This window comes from Oryctolagus cuniculus, chromosome 10, assembly GCF_051225735.1.
Source record: "Oryctolagus cuniculus isolate XC-2025 breed Fujian yellow rabbit chromosome 10, ASM5122573v1, whole genome shotgun sequence".
Classification (NCBI taxonomy): Eukaryota; Metazoa; Chordata; class Mammalia; order Lagomorpha; family Leporidae; genus Oryctolagus; species Oryctolagus cuniculus.
Genome location: NC_142876.1, coordinates 57,667,432 through 57,672,902, shown reverse-complemented (window position 1 = coordinate 57,672,902; position 5,471 = coordinate 57,667,432). Strand labels below are relative to the sequence as shown.

The following is a 5,471-nucleotide window of genomic DNA, read 5'->3' as shown; positions in this document are numbered from 1 at the left end:
TATCAAATGATATTAATACAATTAAAGCAGATTAAGTTAGACTTCAAACATACTACATACTGTGGGCACTGCTTTATACAATGGACATGCCTCTAAAAATACATGAATTAACAGCATACTACATACTCATATTTACATATGCAAAGTTATTGAAAAGGTATATTGCCACCCCAAGTCATTATTTAAAATGACGGCCTAGAGCTGGTATTGTAGCACAGCCACTTAAGCCACCACCTGTGGTACTAACATCCCATATGGGCACCAGTTCATGCCCCAGTTGCTCTACTTCCAAACCAGCTCTCTGCTAATGCACCTGGGAAAGCAAGAAGATGGGTCAAAGTGTTTGGGGCTCCTGCAACCCACATGGGAGGTCTGGATGAAGCTCCTGCTTCGGCCTGGCCCAGCGCTGGCCAATATGGCCACCTGGGAAGTGAACCAGCAGATGGAAGATCTTTCTCTGTCTCTCCCTCTCTCTGTGTAACTCTTTCAAAATAAATAAATAATTTTAAAAAAGATTTTAAAAATGCAGCAAGTTTCAGTGATGTACTTAAGTAAAAAAAATTCCTAAGTTTATCATTGAATATCCATCAAGTCTCATTAAATCATCATGTAATTCAATACCATAGAAACAATATGATTGTCAATGAGTCAAGGCTCTTGTGAGTCAAATGGGATGATGTATATATTTTATAATAGTAGATCTATTTTAAAACAATAGATCTTAGGCCAGTAGAAAGGAAATTAACATTTATTAAGCTCTTTCTTTAACAGCAGTGATATATTGCTTCTTGGCCTTTTGGCTAAGATCAAGTGTAACAGCAGTGATATGCTCTGTGTTAGCAAACATTGTCTCATTTAATCCTCTTATTGCCCTGTGAGATAGGTATGGTATTTATATTCCTATTTTTACTGATGGCTAGACTGAAACTCTTAAAGGTTAATTAATTTGCCCACAGCACACAGCTAACAATGACAAAGTAAGGTCTCAAATCCAGGACTGATTGTTTCCAGTGCCAGTAGGCTTTCTCTTACCAGTTGGCCTCCTTGCTATTCCTCTATAATTACTGTTATTAGTAAGGGGAAAGAAGCATAACTTTACAAAAAAAAACACGACTCTTTCACAAAATATTTATTTTAAGGCAGTAGCTTGAATTAATTGTCCTTGCTTTTTCCTGACATTTTAAAATAAATGAAGAGGTTATGTGCTAAGCTTCATATCCAAGAACATTTAAAGACGTAAGTAATGGGCCTGGCATTGTGGCGTAGCGGGTAAAGCCACTGCCTGAGATGCCAGCATCCCACATGTATGCCGGTCAATTTCTGACTGCTCCACTTCTGATCCAGCACCCCACCAATGCTCCTGGGAAAGCAGCAGAATATGGCTCACATGCTCGGGTTCCTAAATTCACATAGGAAACCCAGAAGAAGCTCCAGGCTCCCGACTTCTACCTGATACAACCCCAGGCATTGTGGTCATTTGAGGAGTGAACCAGCAGATGGAAAAATCTATTTGTCTCTTTATCCCTCTCTCTGTGTAACTCTGCCTTTCAAATAAATAAAAAATAAAGATATAAGTGATGAATAAGATTGTGCTCCCAGGTATTTTAAAATTTGATAAAGTCGTAACAGTAAAACAATGTGATACTGGTGAAATAATAGATCAAAGGAATAAATATAAAGTTGATCTAAATATAAAGAAACAAATACTAGCACAAAATTTCCAATGAATATAAACATACACTCACACACAAAACAAATTTCCAATGAAAATAGTAAAATATTGGAAAAACTGACTACTCACTTGAAAAGAAAACTTAGATTACTACTTCATATCCTGCAACATCAAATATATTCAAATGGACTAAATACTTAAATGTAAAATAATCACAAAAATACCATAAATATATGTGATTAAAATATAAAGAAAAATGTTTTAGCTTTTATTTATTTGAAAGGCAAAAAGAAAGATAGGCAGAGCTGCTATCCAGTAGCACTCCCCAGATCCCCAAGAAGTCCACAGGGCTGGGCAGAGGGCAAAGCCTGGAGCCAGGAACTGAATCCAGGTCTCCCATGGGAGTTACAGGAGCCCAGTCACTTGAGTTTCATCATTGCCTCACAGAATTTAAATTAGCAGGAAGCTGGAGTCAGGAGCCGGAAATGGGAATTAAACCCAGCTACTCTGATATGGGACAGGGAGAGATATCTTTTAAAAAAATTATTTATTTATTTGAAAGTCAGAGTTACACAGAGAGAGAAGAGGCAGAGAGAGAGAGAGAGAGAGAGAGAGAGAGAGGTCTTCCATCCTCTGTTTCACTCTCCAATTGGCCGTAACGGGAGGAGCTATTCCAATCCGAAGCCAGGAGCCAGGAGCTTCTTCTGGATCTCCTGCGTGGGTGCAGGGTCCCAAGGACTTGGGCCATCTTCTACTGCTTTCCCAGGCCATAGCAGAGAGCTGGATCAGAAGTGGAGCAGCCGGTCTTGAACCAGCACCCATATGGGGTGCCGGCACTTCAGGCCAGGGCGTTAACCCACTGCACCACAGCACCGGCCCCGGGAGAGATATCTTAACCAGCTTTTAAAGGAGCTTCTTAACCACCAGGCCAAATACCTATTCTATATAAAAGAAATTTTAAGATTTGAAATTTAAAAGAAATTATAAAGGAAGAATTTGATAAGTTGACTAAATTTTTAATTTTTCTATGTTAAAAGAAAATTCATAAATAAATTTCAGTGGCACATAAAACATTGGGAAAATGTTGGGATTGTGAAAAATAAAGAATTCACATTTTCAAAATATAAAGAACACATAAAACTCTACAAAGAAAAGACAATTGTATATAAATGCACAAGCAGTACAGCTGTCCCTATATCATACTCTTTCCTTTCGAAATTGCATAATAGTGGTTATTTCTTTATTTTTATTCATTTGATCTATTTGATACAACACAAATGGTTATACAGGTATAAAGTATCATTTTTTTAATCTACTAAGCAGGAAATTTTTTAATGTTCTGCCATGTCATGTTGTGGAACATGCTAGGAAACTTGCTGTCCTGCTCTGCTGCCAGGAGTGTTTATGGACCCAACATTCCCAGAGAGCATTTTGTCGATTATGCATAAACTTTTCCTACTGATTTCACTTCTACAAATGTATGCTGAGGAAATAAATAGGCATGACTGTATCCCAAGATTAACTACAACCATTTTCGTAGCACCAATGATTATAATAAGGAACATTTGAAAACAACCATAAAATGTCCCTTAACAGAGAATTCATTAGATTTCTTTTAGTACCTCCCTATAGTGGAACATCATTTCTATTAGAGAGTAAAATGAAATGATACTGTGGAAAAAATCTTTAATGACACCAGAAGATATTTACAATATCATTAGAAGAAAGAGCAGACAATAAACCCACACGTACAACACAATACCGATTTTGTCCAAAAACAAATCATTCATATCTGTGCACCTTTAAGGAATGAGACCAAAACATTAACAACAGTCATTGCTGGTGTAAGAATTATGAAGAGCAACATGGATTATTTCTATTTTACTATTATGCATATCCATGTTTTCTTAAAGTTTTTAAAATAAATATTTTTAAAATGAGAAAGAAGTGTGAGATTTATTTTTAAATTATACTGCACTGTTTTTTCTTTATTACATCCCCAATAAAGGTATACTTCCTCTGTGTTGAAATTTCTTTTGTCTTATACTGAGCTAAGCATATATTTGATTCTTCCAATCATGCTGAGCTTTGCCCTGCACTCAGAAGGAAACCTAAAAGCAAACCAGGAGAGAAGAAAGAAGAGATCCAAACAAGAACATCAAGGTAGCAAATTTAGCCAAAGTCAAGTGTGAAAAGAAGCAGTGGAAGGGAGAGCCCAACAGCAACACAGCACAACCACCATGATCATTTCCAGTGAATCATCATGTGTGTCAGTCTTTACTGATAACATTAATTGAAAGTGTTGAATAAAATCCACACTGAATGAGTTAGAGCTGTATCTTTTAAATATAGTTTATCCTACGTTACTCAGAGGTGGCTCATCTAGCTTGAGGTTTACTCAGAGTTTGGCTTCTTTATAATGCAATTCTTTTGTTATGTTTTATGGGTCTAGATACTGATTAGTTGCTCCTGAACTTCCCTAACCTCCATAAACTATATCCATGCTAAGTTAGGATTAAGGGCTAGTTGGATTCAGGCTTGAACAACATCTAACAAAAAGGGTTGATCAAGCGCTAGGTTTGAGGCCCTTAGGTATTTCAAAAGGAAGTGTTACAAGTAAAATTGTGTCCCACAAAAGAATAAATGCCCATGTCCTATACCCCAATACCTCAAAATGTGACCTTATTTGGAAATAGGGTCTTTGCAGATATAGTCAAGGTAAGATGAAGTCATTGTGGTGGACTTTAATCCAATACAATTGATATCCTTATGAAAAGAAGTTTGGACAAAGACATAGACACACATGGTGGGTGGGGGGTATGTGAAGTTACCTTGCAGCAAGCCAAGGAATGTTTGGGCAACCCAGAAGGTGGAAGAGGCAAGGAAGGATCCATCCCAACAGGGTTCAGAGGGAGCATGGCCTTGCCCACTCCTTGATTTCAGATTCCTAATCACCAGAACTATGAAGTGATGAGTGTTGATGGTTTGCAGACCACCCAGTTTGTGCTACTTTGTTACAACAGCCCTTTGAAACCAGTACAGGTGGTAAAGCCCTCATCCCCCCAAAAAAGGTGCAAGTCAATTCCCAAGGAGTGCTGGGAAGTACTCAAAACCGTGTAATGTGCCCAGCCTCTGTGGCTAGTGCAAAGCTAATCATAAAGAATCAGGGATCTGCTTCTTTCTGCTGTGTAGACAAAATAATATCTGTTTTATACATGCACCCTCACCCTCAACTTCCACTTTACCATCATTTTTCATCTTTAAACAGAAAAAAATGCCTGGCTTCCTCACAAAATTAATGTCTTAAAAGATATTGGGAAGCACTTTGAAAGGAAAGAAGTATATAAATACAACAGAACCAGGAGGTAAGCTGACAGCCATGATAAACATGCTGAACAGAAGTGGCTACAGGGCGTAATACATTAGGCCAGTTGTTAACTCGAATACTTTTTAAATGGTCTGAAATATTATGGTGCTTCTCTGGTGTGTTGAAACAACAAAATACTGTACCAGCTCATTGTCTGGTGTGCAGACATGGATGTGTGGTTAACACATTCTACGGCAACAGTATATCATGGCCACTTCCCAGAGAGTCACACCACAGAAACCTCATAAATAAGGCTTACCCAGGAAGGCAAATGCTTTGCTAAGTACGTAAAACCTCTTTAAGAAAGTTGCATGACTCAGAGTAACAGGCAGAGAGCAAAAGAAGGATCACACGGTACCTTTCAGACGGAGTACTTGAGACACGAAGGGTCTAGATTCAGTGAGACACCACTCCAAAAGTCAGCCTCATCCT

The 5,471-nt window shown here is 38.0% G+C and overlaps 1 pseudogene; it reads left to right on the top strand.

Annotated features, from left to right (window-relative positions):
* Positions 1-780: 780 nt before the first annotated feature.
* LOC127492508 (U2 spliceosomal RNA) lies at positions 781-955 on the top strand (annotated as a pseudogene).
* Positions 956-5,471: the final 4,516 nt, after the last annotated feature.